The sequence below is a fragment of the Schistocerca serialis genome, chromosome 3 (assembly GCF_023864345.2).
Source record: "Schistocerca serialis cubense isolate TAMUIC-IGC-003099 chromosome 3, iqSchSeri2.2, whole genome shotgun sequence".
NCBI classification, from domain to species: Eukaryota; Metazoa; Arthropoda; class Insecta; order Orthoptera; family Acrididae; genus Schistocerca; species Schistocerca serialis.
The window spans coordinates 543,945,486-543,963,710 of NC_064640.1; the positions used below are offsets into that span (position 1 = coordinate 543,945,486).

Sequence of the window (18,225 nt, forward strand, 5' to 3'; positions counted from 1 at the left end):
AAAATTATTCCTCATCGTAATCCAATTGATACAAATCCCGTGTGTAGTCCTTGGTATGTTCTTTCTCGAACTACATCTCGTCATCATTGGATTATAGTTATTAGGGTAATTCCAAATCCGATTATAAATAAGTTAATGTTAAATAGGTAAAATCATTTTGCTAATCCTGATACTAGAACTATTGCTCCAATTGCTCCTGTTAATGGTCAACGTCTGTAATCTACTAAGTGGAGTGGGTGGTTTGAGTTAGTTGTTAACATAAGTTTAGTATACTTCTCAAGAATATAAAGTTCTTAAAATTGAGAAAACATAGGCTTGAATTATTGCTACTGCTGAATCTAGAATTAACAGAAGTATTTGTCCAATAATTAGTAGTGAAATTAAGTTTATTGCTATAGATGGTCCTGTATTTCCTAGTAATGTTAATAGTAAGTGTCCTGCAATTATATTTGCTGCTAGTCGTACTGCTAGCGTACCTGGTCGAATGACTTTTCTAATTGTTTCAATTAATACTATAAATGATATTAATGCATGTGGTGTTCCTTGGGGGACAAGGTGTGTAAATATGTGATTGGTATGATTAATTCATCCAAATAACATAAATCTTAATCATATAGGTAGAGCGATTGCAAATGTTAATGCCAAATGTCTTGTTCTAGTAAAGATGTAGGGGAATAATCCTATGAAATTATTAAATAGTATTATAATAAAGATTGAAATGAAGATGAATGTTGTTCCATTAAATGATTTTGGTCCTAGTAGTGTTTTAAATTCATTGTGTGAGGTTAAGTTTAGTTTATTTCAAATAATATTAATTCATGATGGTGTAAGTCAAGTAATTGATGGGATTAATAATAATCCTAAGAATGTTCTAGTTCAATTTAATGATAAATTGAAGATATTAGTTGATGGATCAAATGTTGAAAATAAGTTTCTTATCATTTTCAATTGTTCTTTTTTCTGCTCTTTTAATAAGATTTGGTTTAAATGAGAAAAAGTTTATTTGATTATATAAAATTAATGTAGTCGAAAATATAATAATTAGGGAGAATCATATGAGAGGTTGATATTTGAGGGATTTGAATTAAATTTCCCCATCAGAAGTAGTCGTTAATTTACTATTTTACTTACTTTCAGTCATATGATGTATTTCAAGGTGTACTAATTATTTAGTTATTTTTGATTGACACTCTGATGTTATATATTTTAACTAACTCCTTAGATTATCTTAGATAATCACTTGATAAATAAGTTTATTGAAGTTCTTTCAATTACAATTGGTATGAATCTGTGGTTTGCTCCACAAATTTCTGAGCATTGTCCAAAGAACAGTCCAGGTCGGTTTATTGTAAATGTTCCTTGGTTTAGTCGGCCCGGCGATGCGTCAATTTTAACCCCTAATGCAGGTATTGCTCATGAGTGTAGAACGTCTGATGCTCTTGTTAATACTCGTACTTCCGTATTTATTGGTAGAATTGTTCGGTTATCTACAGCTAGAAGTCGAAATCTGTCGTTTTCTAGGTCTTGTTCTGTTGTTATATACGTGTCGAATTCCACATCTATAAAGTCAGAATATTCATATCTTCAGTATCATTGTCGTCTAATTGTTTTAATTGTGATTATTGCGTCTAGTGAATCATCAAGTAAATATAGTAGTCGTAATGATGGGAGTGCAATAAAAATTAGTGTAATTGCTGGTAGTGCTGTTCAGATTGTTTCAATTAAATGTCTGTGAAGTATGTTTCGGTTTGTATAGGCAATGAATAATATGTAACTTAGGGCATAACCTACAATTACTATAATTAATAATAATACGACCATAGTATGATCATGGAAGAATGATAGTTGCTATATTAATGGTGAAGCTCCATCATGAAGGGATAAATTTGATCATGTTGCCATTAATGAATTTTTCTAATAAAAGGTCAAACCTTTATTTGTAGAGCTTAAATCTACTACACTAGTCTGCCATATTGGAATCTAGAAATTAATGGTTGTTCTGAGTAACTGTGTTCTGCAGGTGGATTATTTTGTAGTCATTCTGTTGATCTTCTTATATTAGCTCTAAATATGATTGCCCAGTTTGTAAGCATTCTTTCTCATATAATTACAATGAATATAATGATTCCTACAATAGAAATTGTAGACCCAATTCTTGATACTACATTTCATGATGTATATGCATCTGGATAGTCTGAATATTGTTGTGGTATTCCTGCTAGTCCTAGGAAGTGTTGAGGGAAGAATGTTAAGTTTACTCCAATAAATATAATTGTAAATTGGATTTTTAATCATGTATTATTTATAGTTAAGCCTGTAAATAATGGGTATCATTGAATAACACCTCCTATGATTGCGAATACTGCTCCTATGGATAACACATAATGGAAGTGAGCTACTACATAATATGTATCATGTAATACAGTGTCAAGTGATGAATTTGCTAATACTTATCCTGCTACTCCACCAACTGTCAATAGAAAAATAAATCCTAAAGCTCATAATAGCGGTGGATTTAATTTGAATTTAGTTCCATATAGTGTAGCTAATCATCTGAATACCTTAATTCCTGTAGGTACAGCAATAATTATTGTTGCTGATGTAAAGTATGCTCGTGTGTCAACATCTATTCCTACTGTGAATATGTGATGTGCTCATACAATAAATCCTATTAGTCCAATTGATAATATAGCATAAATTATACCTAATGTTTCAAATGATTCAATTTTTCCTCTGTCTTGACATACAATGTGAGAAATAATTCCAAATCCTGGCAGAATTAAAATGTAAACTTCTGGGTGTCCAAAGAATCAGAATAGGTGTTGATATAGAGTTGGGTCACCCCCTCCTGCAGGGTCAAAGAATGATGTATTTAAATTTCGATCTGTTAATATTATAGTAATAGCCCCTGCTAATACTGGAAGCGATAAAAGGAGGACAAGGGCTGTAATAGCTACAGATCAGACACATAAAGGTGTTTGATCTAGAGTTATACTTTCTGATCGTATATTGATTGCTGTTGTAATGAAGTTTACTGCACCAAGAATAGATGATACACCTGCTTAGTGAAGTCAAAAAATAGCTAGGTCTACTGATGCCTCCCATATGCGATAGCTCCTGCAAGAGGAGGGTAAACTGTTCATCCTGTACCAGCACCATTATCTACTATAGACGATGTAAGAAGAAGGGTTAGTGAAGGCCGTAGTAATCAAAAACTTATATTATTTATTCGTGGGAACGCTATATCTGGTGCACCAATTATTAATGGTACGAGTCAATTACCAAATCCACCAATTATAATAGGTATTACTATAAAAAAATTATTACAAATGTGTGGGCTGTAATAATGACATTATAAATTTGGTCATCTCCAATTAGAGATCCTGGTTGACCAAGTTCAGCACGAATAAGTATTCTTATTGATGTTCCTACTATTTCTGCTCATGCTCCAAATAAGAAGTATAAAGTACCAATATCCTTATGGTATGTTGAGAATAATCATTTTTGCGGTAAGATGGCTGAATTTAAGGTGGTAGACTGTAAATCTACTTATGAGATGTTTCTCTCTTACCATGCTTTAGGCCTTATATTCAATTATGATTCTAGACTGCAATTCTAGAGGTGTAAAATTTTACTAAGGCCTAAAATATTATTCTTTTAATTATAACTTTGAAGGTTATTAGTTTGGTTAACTTAAGTCCTTAGGATAATGAGATTAAGTTTGATGTTGAGATTAATCCTATTATTGAAATTATTACTGTTATAGGAAGAATAATTCTTGATTTTTGTGACTATATTTTTATTGATCATGAATTTTGTGTGTATTGCATAATTAGGGCTGAGAATCTAATATGTATATAATAAAAAAATGTAATTGTAGTTAATACAACCATAATTGTCATAATAGTTGTTATGTTATTTTCTATCAATGCTTGTATTACAATTCATTTTGGTAGAAATCCAAGGAATGGTGGTAAACCACCTAGGGATAAAAGAGATAAAACTATTATGAATTTAATTTCAGTTTTTATTTTTCTGGCTGAATAAAATTGGTCTATAAAAATAGATTTATTTGCTTAGAAAATAAGACCATAATTAATCTTAATAGGGAGTAAATAATAAAGTATAGTTCTCAAATGTTTTCTCTAACTGTTAGGGATCTGATTATTCACCCTAAATGTCTAATTGAGGAATATGCTAGAAGTTGTCGTAGAGATGTTTGATTTAAACCACCTATTGCCCCAATAATAATTCTTAGAATGATAATTGTTCAAATGAAAGTTCTTAGTTGAATACAATAAGAAAATACCTTTATTGCGGCAATTTTTTGCCATGTTATTAGTGTTAAACAGTTATTTCTTCTTGAAGCTCCTATTACTTCTGGAAATCAGAAATGAAAGGGTGCAGCCCCGATCTTTAATAATAATCTAGATCTAATTATTATTGATGGAATAAATTCTGTTTCTCATCCTATTGGATACTTTATTTGAATCAGCAAAATTGAAAATAATAGTATTGTCGATGCTATTGCTTGGGGAATAAAATATTTAATTGATGATTCATTTATTATAATACTTTTATTTCTTGTTAGGAGCGGAATAAATGAAAGTAAGTTGATCTCAAGTCCTATTCAAACCCCAAATCAGGAGTTTGATGAAATGGACAGGATCGTTCCTATCATTAATGTTAATAGGAAGAGAAGTTTTGTAGAGTTGTTGGTCATTAAAAAGGAGAGGATTGATACCTCTATAAATGGGGTATGAACCCATTAGCTTGTTTAGCTTACCTTTTTACATTAAGATGTATAATGCACGTTAGTTTTTGATACTAAAGGAGGTAATTTAATTCTGTCTTATGTAATTTTTTATGAAGGTAATTTTATTTTCTTGATTTACCCTATCAAGGTAACGGTTTAGTCAGGCACTACCTTTATATTTAATATATAAATTAAAAATTTTTTTTTAAATTTGTTTATGTATTATTTTGGTTATTTCTAATTTATTTATCTCGGTTAGGATAATTTGACCATATATTATATATAATAAATAATTTATATTAATGTATTACATGTAATTAAATTTAAATACCTATAATGATAATTTATAATTATTAAATGATTATTTTAACACATTTATTTAACTAGGATTATAGCTACTTATGTTTTTAGCTTATAATAGTTTATTATATTATAAATTAAATAATAATATGTAAATTAATATTAAATATTATTATAATTGGATATAATAAATATAATCAATATTATTAAATATAAATTTTTTTATTAATATAAATAATTATATTAATTATATTATATAATTTAATGTATTTTCTATAATTAGATTATTTAACTAATTAATATTCAAGTTAACTTAATATAAAATTAATTTTATATTAATACCATATTACATTAATTTACTTAATTATATACAATATATTTATTATATTATTTAATCTTTCTTTATTATTAGTGAAAAGAAAGATTAAATAAGAAAGAATATAATACATTTATTGGTATACATGTTCCATATTAATCTTTATTTATATATAATAGAGAAGTTATTGTGGTCAATAACAATTTGTCCATTATATTTGATTGTTGTGGTCATTCGAAGGTGCGTTTCTTTTTTTTGTCATTTTTTGTGTTTTTTTTTCTTTTCTTTCTTTAAATATTTGAATCTTTTATTTTTTCTTATTTTTATAAATGTTTAAATTTTTAATTTTGTTTCCAAAAGTTTTTTTCCTTGCATATTTATTCACTTTTTCCTTGTATAATATGTAAGTTTTGTTAAACTAAATGTTCTATTTCGCAGTAATTTGATTTAATTATCAAGTGATTTTGGATTTAGCAATTGATTTAGTATCGGCATAATTCGTGCCAGTAGCCGTGGTTATACGATTGATACAAGTGAATATTATTGGTTAAAACAGTTGTTTATATTTTTAGGGTTAAAATATAAATTTGTAAGGTGAAACGTTAAAATTTATTTATAGCTCTTTTTATGAATCTGTGAAATTTGAGTAATAAACTAGGATTAGATACCCTATTATTTTAAATGTTAATTATATTTACCAGGGTACTATTAGTTAAGGTCTTTAAACCCAAAGAATTTGGCTGTATCTCATTCCATTAAGAGGAACCTACCTCATGATTGATCATAAACGATTTACTCTACCTTATTTATTTGTTTGTATATCTCTGTTATCAGAGAATCTTTTTAGAGTTATAATTCTCAACATGTATTTATGAACAGTTGAATGGAATGGACAGTGTCTTGAAAGGAGGATATAAGATGAACATCAACAAAAGCAAAACAAGGATAATGGAATGTAGTCTAATTAAGTCGGGTGATGCTGAGGGAATTAGATTAGGAAATGAGGAACTTAAAGTAGTAAAGGAGTTTTGCTATTTGGGGAGCAAAATAACTGATGATGGTCGAAGTAGAGAGGATATAAAATGTAGGCTGGCAATGGCAAGGAAAGCGTTTCTGAAGAAGAGAAATTTGTTAACATCCAGTATTGATTTAAGTGTCAGGAAGTCATTTCTGAAAGTATTCGTATGGAGTGTAGCCATGTATGGAAGTGAAACATGGACGATAAATAGTTTGGACAAGAAGAGAATAGAAGCTTTCGAAATGTGGTGCTACAGAAGAATGCTGAAGATTAGATGGGTAGATCACATAACTAATGAGGAAGTATTGAATAGGATTGGGGAGAAGAGAAGTTTGTGGCACAACTTGACCAGAAGAAGGGATCGGTTGGTAGGACATGTTCTGAGGCATCAAGGGATCACCAATTTAGTATTGGAGGGCAGCGTGGAGGGTAAAAATCGTAGGGGGAGACCAAGAGATGAATACACTAAGCAGATTCAGAAGGATGTAGGTTGCATTAGGTACTGGGAGATGAAAAAACTTGCACAGGATAGAGTAACATGGAGAGCTGCATCAAACCAGTCTCAGGACTGAAGACCACAACAACAACAATTCTCAACATTTATAATTATAAAATATTTCAGGTCAAGGTGCACCTTATAGTTAAGAGGAGGTGGGTTACAATAGATTTTTGTTTATAACGGCTTTGGTGGTGAAATACTATTAATGAAAGTGGATTTGATAGTAATTTACTTTATTTAATTTAACTGATATTGGCTCTGAGGAGTGTACACATCGCCCGCCGCTCTCATTATTGATTATTCTATTTTATTATTTTAATTTAGCTTCAATTTAGATGAGATAAGTCATAACATAGTAGATGTACTGGAAAGTGTATCTAGGAAGAGTTTCAAGATATAACTTATTAGTAAAGTGTTTCATTTACACTGAAAATTTTTCTGTGCAAATCAGGATATCTTGATTATTTATTTTATTATATTTATTTTTTGTTTATTTAATTATTTAATAAAAATAATTTTGTCGAATTTTGTCTTAGTATATTTTGTAGAATTGATTTTTTAGATTATTGTTTATTGGTAATGTAATTGTTTTATGAAATACTATTTTAAATTTTTAAAAGTAGATTTTATTTATTGTACCTTTTGTATCAGGGTTTATCAAAATTTTAGTATTTACTTTACTTGTCTCGATTTGGGTTGATTTATAAATAATTTATAGTTAATATATCATAATTATTATTAAATTATTTATAGAAATGAGATGTTAATCGTTTCCCAAGATATCTAGTTTCTTAAGAAAAAATTTAATTTTTTGAAGTTAACTGTTTTCCTTTAATTTTTTAGGTATAAATATTAACTTATTTTTTCTTTAAGGGATAAGCTTTGAATTTAATAACCTATAATTTGTTTTATAAAATATAATAGTAAGCTTTAAACCAGCTATCTCTAAGATTACGTTTTAATTCATTGTTTTTATTTTTTATTTTATAATTATTTTAGGTTTTTTATTAAGATTATAAATTTAATTTTAAAATTTTTGTAATAATGATAGTATTAATATATTTATTTGTATATAATTTTTAACTTGTGAATTTATTATAAGGCACTAGGCAAAATTGATTTCCCCCTGTTTATCAAAAACATGTCCTCTTAAAAATACTTTGAGGTCTGGCCTGCTCACTGAGCAGATTTTTAAAGAGCCGCGGTATTTTGACCGTGCAAAGGTAGCATAATCATTAGTCTCTTAATTAGTGGCTGGAATGAATGGCTTGGCGAGAAATCAACTGTCTCTTAATAAATTTTTGAATTTAACTTTTGAGTCAAAAGGCTTAAATTTTTCTTTAGGATGAGAAGACCCTATAGAGCTTAACATTTTATTTTTACATAGTTTTTTGTTTGTCTTTCTATATTTAATGATGATGTTTTGTTGGGGTGACATGAAGAATAAATAAACTCTTCATTATTATATCATTTATTTATGTTTGTTGTTTTGATCCATAATTTATGATCATATGATTAAGTTACCTCAGGGATAACAGCGTAATTGTTTTTGAGAGCTCATATCGACAAAGCAGATTCCGACCTCGATGTTGGATTAAGAAAAATTTTGGGTGCAGTAGCCCTGTAATTAGGTCTGTTCGACCTTTAAATTCTTACATGATCTGAGTTCAGACCGGCGTGAGCCAGGTCGGTTTCTATCCTAAGATTATTAATTCATATTAGTACGAAAGGCCCATATGGTTGAAATATTTTTTATTTTATTGATTAATACTAATTAAATTACTATTTTGACAGATTAATGTGTTGAATTTAGAATTCATTTATGTAGATTTTTTCTACAAATAGTATTGATCCTTTATGATTTATTTATCTTAAATTTGAATTATCTTTTATTAGTTATTTGAGTTTTAATTAGTGTTGCCTTTTTAATTTTATTAGAGTGTAAGGTTTTAGGTTACATTCAAATTCGAAAGGGTCCAATTAAGGTAGGTTTTGTTGGAATTCCTCAACCCTTTAGTGATGCTATCAAGTTAATTTGTAAGGAGCAGCCAATTCCTATTATATCTAATTATTTACTTTATTACTTTTCTCTTGTTTTTAATTTAATAATTTCCTTGGCTGTTTGAGTGATTTTCCCTTACTTAACTTGTATGTGTACTTTTTCTTATGGATTTTTGTTTTTTTTATGTTGTACTAGATTAGGTGTTTATACTGTTATAATTGCTGGTTGGTCTTCTAATTCAAATTATTCTTTACTAGGTTCTCTTCGTTCTGTTCCTCAAACAATTTCATACGAAGTTAGTTTGGCTTTAAATTTATTATCTTTAATTATTTTAATTGGTAGTTTTAACATGTTTGATTTTACAAATTATCAGCTTCATTGCTGATTTATTATTATTTCTTTTCCTCTAGCTTTAGCTTGTTTTGCTTCTTGTTTAGCTGAGACAAGCCGTTCTCCTTTTGACTTTGCCGAAGGTGAATCTGAGTTAGTTTCAGGTTTTAATACTGAATATGGTGCAGGTGCTTTTACTTTAATATTTTTAGCTGAGTATACTAGAATTGTTTTTATAAGAATATTATTAGCTTTAATTTTTTTAGGTGGTGACTTTTATTCTTTTATATATTTTATTAAGCTTGCTGTTATGTCCTTTGGTTTTATTTGAGTTCGTGGGACATTACCACGTTTTCGTTATGATAAGTTAATGTTCTTAGCTTGAAAAAGTTTTTTGCCATTATCAATAATGCATTTCATTACCCTACAAACTTGTCTAGTTGTACTATTAACAGGAACAATAATGGAAAGATATTGATTATCATATATTTTATTTTTAACATTTCTTGGTGGTATATTAGTTCTACTTATTTATATTACGAGAATTGCATCAAACGAAATATTTCAACCTAAATCAATTACGATAATTATTACCTTAACAATATGAATATTTATGATATCAACATTAATTATTTTAGATATAACAATATTTATAGACTTTTTCAAAAATACTGAAACTATAAATATTGATAATTCAATCAATTATCAAGAAATAACAATATCTTTAGAAAAACTATATAATAGACCAACCTTCATTATCACAATAATAATAATAATTTATTTATTTTTAGCACTATTAGCAGTTGTTAAAATCACCAACATTAACCAGGGGACTATTCGTAAAATAAGATAATTTACTAATGAATAAACCCTTATGATTGACACATCCTTTAATTAAAATCATTAATAACTCTTTAGTTGATTTACCTGCACCAACAAATATTTCATTTTGATGGAATTTGGGTCCCTACTAGGGTTATGTTTGGTAATTCAAATTGTAACTGGACTGTTTTTAGCTATACATTATACATCAAATATTGAAATAGCATTTAGTAGTGTACTTCACATCTGCTGAGACGTAAATATAGGCTGAATTATTCGAACCTTACATGCAAATGGAGCTTCTATATTTTTAATTGGTATTTATTTACATGTCGGATGAGGAATTTACTAGGAACTTACATATACATACACACCTGAATAATTGGTACAGTAATCCTATTCATAGTTATAGCAACTGCATTTGTAGGATACGTTTTACCTTGAGGTCAAATATCATTCTGAGGTGCGACAGTAATTACTAATTTATTATCAGCAATTCCATATTTAGGAACAGATTTAGTTCAGTGAGTATGAGGAGGGTTTGCTGTTGATAATGCAACATTAAATCGATTCTTTACATTCCATTTTGTACTACCGTTTATTCTTCCTCCACCAAACAGGGTCTAACAACCCCTTAGGCCTAAATGGAGATATTGAAAAAATCCCATTTCACCCATACATTACTTTCAAGGACTCTATTACATTTGTATTAATAACATCATTATTAATTATACTGTGCTTGATTAATCCTTACCTCCTGGGAGATCCAGATAATTTTGTACCTGCCAACCTGTTAGTAACCCCCGTCCATATTCAACCAGAATGATATTTCTTATTTTCATACACAATTCTACGATCAATCCCCAATAAACTAGGAGGTGTTATTGCATTATTCTTACCAATTAGAATCTTAATAATTTTACCATTTTATAATAAAACACCATTCCAAAGTAATCAACTCTATCCTATCAATCAGATTTTATTCTGAATTATAGTAGTTGTTGTATGCTTATTAACATGAATTGGAAAACGACCTGTTGAAGAACCTTACATTATAACAGGACAAATCTTAACAATTATCTACTTTACTTACTTCTTAATTAATGTACATGTTGCAAACGCATGAGATAAACTAATGAAGGAATAATAAGTTAATTAGCTTAGGAAAAGCACATGTTTTGAAATCATAAAACGAGAAGTTTAACTCTTCTATTAACTTTTCTGAAAAAATTTCACTAAATAAATGGAATAAATAAAATCTTTAAACCAACAAAGAAAATAAAAAAAATTAAAGATAATGGCAAAAACTTTTTCAAGCTAAGAAACGCACCCTCGAATGACCACAACAACTTCTCTATTATATATAAGTAAAGATTAATATGGAACATGTATAACAATAAATGTATTATATTCTTTCTTATTTAATCTTTCTTTTCACTAATAATAAAGAAAGATGAAATAAAATAATAATTTTATTTTATATAATTATGTAAATCAATGTAATATGGTATTAATATAAAATTAACTTTATATTAAGTTAATTTAAATATTAATTAGTTAAATAATCTAATTATAGAGAATATATTAAATTTTATAATTATAATTAATATAATTATTTATGTTAATATAAATTTTTATATTTAATTATATTGATTATTTTTATTATATCCAATTATAATAATATTTAACGTCAATTTACATATGATTAAATACTTTATAATTTAATAACCTATTTTAAGCTAAAAACATAAGTAGCTATAATCCTAGGTAAATAGATGTATTAAAATAATCATTTAATAATTATAAAATAAGTTATAGGTATTTAAATTTGATTAAATGTACTATATTAATATAAATTATTTATTATATATAATATATATTTAAATTATCCTAACCGGGATAAATTAATTAGAAATAACCAAAATAATACATAAACAAATTTTTAAAAAAAATTTTAATTTCTATACTAAATATAAATGAAGTGCCTGACTAAAGGGTTACCTTGGTAGGGTAAATCAAGTAAATAAAATTACCTTCATTAAAAATCACATAAGACAGAATTAAACTACCTCCTTTAGTATCAAAAACTAACATGCATCATACACCTACATGTAAAAAGGTAAGCTAAACAAGCTAATGTATCAATCCTCTCCTTTTTAATGACCAACAACTCTACAAAACTTCTCTTCCTATCAACACTAATGATAGGAACGAACCTGTCGATTTCATCAAACTCCTGATTTGGGGTTTGAATAGGACTTGAGATCAACTTACTTTCATTTATACCACTCCTAACAAGAAATAAAAATATAATAATAAATGAATCATCAATTAAATATTTTATTGTCCAAGCAATAGCATCGCCAATACTATTATTTTCAATTTTGCTGATTCAAATAAAGTATCCAATAGGATGATAAACACAATTTATTCCATCAATAATAATTAGATCTAGATTATTATTAAAGATCGGGGCTGCACCCTTTCATTTCTGATTTCCAGATGTAATAGGAGCTTCAAGATGAAATAACTGTTTAACACTAATAACATGGCAAAAACTAAGAATTTTCATTTGAACAATTTTCATTCTAAGAATTATTATTGGTGCAATAGGTGGTTTAAATCAAACATCTCTACGACAACTTCTAGCATATTCATCAATTAGACATTTAGGGTGAATAATCAGATCCCTAACAGTTAGAGAAAACATTTGAGAACTATACTTTATTATTTACTCACTATTAAGATTAATTATGTTCTTATTATTTAAGCAAATAAATCTATTTTCTATAAACCAAATTTATTCACCCAGAAATATAAAAACTGAAATTAAATTCATAATATTTTTATCCCCCTTATCCCTAGGGGGTTTACCGCCATTCCTTGGATTTCTACCAAAATGAATTGTAATACAATCATTGATAGAAAATAACATAACAACTATTATGACAATTATGGTTGTATTAACTACTATTACACTTTATTATTATATACGTATTAGATTCTCAGCCCTAATTATGTCATACACAGAAAATTCATGATCTATAAAAATAAAGTCTCAAAAATCAAGAATTATTCTTCCTATAACAGTAATAATTTCAACAATAGGATTAATCTCAACATCAACCTTAGTCTCATTATACTAAGGACTTAAGTTAACCAAACTAAAAAGCTTCAAAGTTATAATTAAAAGAATAATCTTTTAGGCCTTAGTAAAATTTTACACCTCTAGAATTGCAGTCTCGAATCATAATTGAATATAAGGCCTAAAGCATGGTAAGAGAGAAACATCTCATAAGTAGATTCAGACATCTTACCGCAAAAATGATTATTCTCAACAAACCATAAGGATATTGGTACTTTATACTTCTTATTTGGAGCATGAGCAGGAATAGTAGGAACATCAATAAGAATACTTATTCGTGCTGAACTTGGTCAACCAGGATCTCTAATTGGAGATGACCAAATTTATAATGTCATTATTACAGCCCACGCATATGTAATATTTTTTTATGGTAGTACCTATTATAATTGGTGGATTTGGTAATTGACTCGTACCATTAATAATTGGTGCACCAGATATAGCGTTCCCACGAATAAATAATATAAGTTTTTGATTACTACTGCCTTCACTAACCCTTCATCTTACATCTTCTATAGTAGATAACGTTGCTGGTACAGGATGAACAGTTTACCCTCCTCTTGCAGGAGCTATCGCACATGGGGGCATCTGTAGACCTAGCTATGTTTTCACTTCACTTAGCAGGTGTATCATCTATTCTTGGTGCAGTAAACTTCATTACAACAGCAATCAATATACGATCAGAAAGTATAACTCTAGATCAAACACCTTTAATTGTCTGATCTGTAGCTATTACAGCCTCCTCCTCCTTTTATCGCTTCCAGTATTAGCAGGGGCTATTACTATAATATTAACAGATCGAAATTTAAATACATCATTCTTTGACCCTGCAGGAGGGGGTGACCCAATTCTATATCAACACCTATTCTGATTCTTTGGACACCCAGAAGTTTACATTTTAATTCTGCCAGGATTTGGAATTATTTCTCACATTGTATGTCAAGAAAGAGGAAAAACTGAATCATTTATAACATTAGGTATAATTTATGCCATATTATCAATTGGACTAATAGGATTTATTGTATGAGCACATCACATATTCACAGTAGGAATAGATGTTGACACACGAGCATACTTTACATCAGCAACAATAATTATTGCTGTACCTACAAGAATTAAGGTAGTCAGATGATTAGCTACACTATATGGAACTAAATTCAAATTCAATCCACCGCTATTAAGAGCTTTAGGATTTATTTTTCTATTCACAATTGGTTGATTAACAGGATTAGTATTAGCAAATTCATCACTTGACATCATATTACATGATACATATTATGTAGTAGCTCACTTCCATTATGTGTTATCCATAGGAGCAGTATTCGCAATCATAGGAGGTGTTATTCAATGATACCCATTATTTACAGGATTAACTATAAATAATACATGATTAAAAATCCAATTTACAATTATATTTATTGGAGTAAACTTAACATTCTTCCCTCAACACTTCCTCGAATTATATCTTGATCTTCTTTTAGATTTTTTGCTTTAATTTTTTTGTCTTTTTTTAGAGCTGTTTATACTTTATATATGTATTCTTATTCTCAGCATGGTAATTATTATTCTGGTGTTTATACTATTCTCTTGGTTATTTTCGAGAACATCATCTTTTACTTTTACACTGATTGCCTTTAAATATTCTTTGTTTAAAGGGAGAGTATTTTTTTTGTTTAGGTTGCTTAAGTATTTTAATTAAAAATGTTGTTTTGTGGAATCAATTATATGAATTTTTCATCTTAGGCTGTGAATTTGTTTTCTATTTGTTCTTTGAGTTTTTTTTCTTTATTTTTTTCTAGAACTATAATTATTACTTTGGGTATTTATCATTTAATAATTGAATATAGAGTTTTTGTTGAATGAGAACTTTTTAATTAAAATGGTTCTATGGTTGTTATGACTTTAATTTTGGATTGAATGTCTCTTATAATAGGACTAGCAGGAATACCAGACGATATTCAGACTATTCAGATGCATATACATCATGAAATGTAGTATCAAGAATTGGGTCTACAATTTCTATTGTAGGAATCATTATATTCACTGTAATTATATGAGAAAGAATGGTTACAAACCGGGCAATCATATTTAGAGCTAATATAAGAAGATCAACAGAATGACTACAAAATAATCCACCTGCAGAACACAGTTACTCAGAACTACCATTAATTTCTAGCTTCTAATATGGCAGATTAGTGCAGTAGATTTAAGCTCTACATATAAAGGTTTGACCTTTTATTAGAAAAATTCATTAATGGCAACATGATGAAATTTATCCCTTCAAGATGGAGCTTCATCATTAATGGAGCAACTATGATTCTTCCATGATCATACTATGGTCGTATTATTATTAATTACAGTAATTGTAGGTTATGCCCTAAGTTACGTATTATTAATTGCCTATACAAACCGAAACATACTTCTTGGACATTTAATTGAAACAATCTGAACAGCACTACCAGCAATTACACTAATTTTTATTGCACTCCCATCATTACAATTACTATATTTACTTGATGATTCAGTAGACGCAATAATCACAATTAAAACAATTGGACGACAATGATACTGAAGATATGAATATTCTGACTTTATAGATGTGGAATTCGACACTTATATAACAACAGAACAAGACCTAGAAAAGGACGGATTTCGACTTCTAGATATTGATAACCGAACAATTCTACCAATAAATACGGAAGTACGAGTATTAACAAGAGCATCAGACGTTCTACACTCATGAGCAGTACCTGCATTAGGTGTTAATATTGATGCAACGCTGGGCCGACTAAACCAAGGAACATTTACAATAAACCGACCTGGACTGTTCTTTGGACAATGCTCAGAAACTTGTGGAGCAAACCACAGATTCATACCAATTGTAATTGAAAGAACTTCAGTAAACTTATTTATCAAGTGATAATCTAAGATAATCTAAGGACTTAGTTAAAATATATAACATTAGAGTGTCAATCTAAAATAACTAAATAATTAGTACACCTTGAAATACATCAGATGACTGAAAGTAAGTAATGGTCTCTTAAACCAAAAAATATTAAATTAACGACTACTTCTGATGGGGAAATTTAATCCAAATCTCTCAAATATCCCCTCTCATATGATTCTCCCTATTTATTATATTTTCGACTACATTAATTTAATTTAATCTAATAAACTTTTTCTCATTCACGCCAAATCTTATTAAAAGAGCAGAAAAAAGAACAATTGATATAAAGAACTTGAATTGAAAATGATAACGAACTTATTTTCAACATTTGATCCATCAACTAATATCTTCAATTTATCATTAAATTGAACTAGAACATTCTTAGGATTATTATTAATCCCATCAATATTTTGACTTACACCATCACGAATTAATATTATTTGAAATAAACTAAACTTAACCTTACACAATGAATTTAAAACACTACTAGGACCAAAATCATTTAATGGAACAACATTCATCTTCATTTCAATCTTTATTATAATACTATTTAATAATTTCATAGGATTATTCCCCTACATCTTTACTAGAACAAGACATTTAGCATTAACATTTGCAATCGCTCTACCTATATCATTAAGATTTATGTTATTTGGATGAATTAATCATACCAATCACATATTTACACACCTTTGTAAGTAGACTGTTTAGGTTTTTTTATTGGTAACGCCACCTCTGTATGTAATTCACTGGCTGTGCTGTGTGCAGTCTGTGGCTGCTTTGCATTGTTGTAATACTCGCCATTGTAGTGTTAGGCAGTTGGCTGTGAACAGTTCGTAGCGTTGCGCAGTTGGAGGTGAGCCGCCAGCAGCGGTGGATGTGGGGAGAGAGATGGCGGAGATTTGTAATTTGTCATGTACTGGCTGTGCTGTGTGCAGTCTGTGGCTGCTTTGCATTGTTGTAATACTCGCCATTGTAGTGTTAGGCAGCTGGCTGTGAACAGTGCGTAGCGTTGCGCAGTTGGAGGTGAGCCGCCAGCAGCGGTGGATGTGGGGAGAGAGATGGCGGAGATTTGTAATTTGTCATGTACTGCTATATTTATACATGATGATATCAAGGTAAATACATTGTTTGTTCTCTATTAGTATCTTTCATTTGCTAACTATCCCTATCAGTAGTTAGTGCCTTCTGTAGTTTGAATCTTTTATTTAGCTGGCAGTAGTGGCGCTCGCTGTATTGCAGTAGCTTGAGTAGCGAAGAATTTTGTGAGGTAAGTGATTTGTGAAAGGTATAGTTTAATGTTAGTCAGGGCCATTCTTTTGTAGGATTTTTGAAAGTCAGATTGCGTTGCGCTAAAAATATTGTATGTCAGTTTAAGGACAGTCATGTATAATTGTTCAAAGGGGACGTTTCATATGGCGACCCTTAGCCGAGGATACCTCACTGGAATCTTCTGATTTTTTTCTTGTAGTTTGTGTAATTAGTGTAATTGTTTATTGCTAGTGCGTAATTAAAGAGAGAATTTCCTTTGTAGTTGTAGTTTTTCATTGTTGTACAGTAAAACAGTTGTGGCATGCATGTAGATTTGCACCAAGTATTTCGCAGCTGCGCTGGCAATTAAGTAGACATTATATCCATTGCTATGTTATTTTATTTTGCTCTTCAAATTGCGCTTTTCTGTGTTATCGTGTGAAATACTGTGACAATAATGGCGTGTGAAAAACGTCATACCAGGCTCCAAAGTAAACTGAGAAATGACAGTGAAGACGAAAGCAGTGTGTTAGCGCCGCAGAGTAATGAATTAACTAATGTTCAAAGTAGTAATTTGGTAATTGCGCATAGGGAAATGGAGTGGGCGGCAAACAATGGTGTAGACAGTGAAACAGGTAGTGAACAGGGAAGCGTTATCGACCGATTGGTCGGCAACAGCTCGCCTCAGGAATCGGGAATGACAGAACACAATATTGCAAATACTGCAGACTCAGGTTTTGGGTTCCCACCGTTTTCTCAAATGAGTCAAGACACATTTTCCACATGTCAAAATGAGAAGCTTGCCGGTGCAACTTCACTGCCGAATAGCACTGAGGAACATG

The 18,225-nt window shown here is 29.4% G+C and overlaps 2 long non-coding RNA genes across 2 annotated transcripts in view; one reads left to right on the plus strand and one right to left on the minus strand.

The window, feature by feature from the left end:
- Nucleotides 1-8,671, plus strand: part of LOC126470421 (uncharacterized) — a 60,411-nt gene extending 51,740 nt beyond the window's left edge. Inside the window, exon 2 of the long non-coding RNA XR_007586179.1 lies at nt 8,521-8,671. This is a non-coding gene — a long non-coding RNA (uncharacterized LOC126470421). The remainder of the gene's footprint in view (nt 1-8,520) is intronic.
- LOC126470427 (uncharacterized) overlaps nt 8,095-18,225 on the minus strand; it is a 44,561-nt gene continuing 34,430 nt past the window's right edge. Inside the window, exon 2 of the long non-coding RNA XR_007586184.1 lies at nt 8,095-8,245. This is a non-coding gene — a long non-coding RNA (uncharacterized LOC126470427). The remainder of the gene's footprint in view (nt 8,246-18,225) is intronic.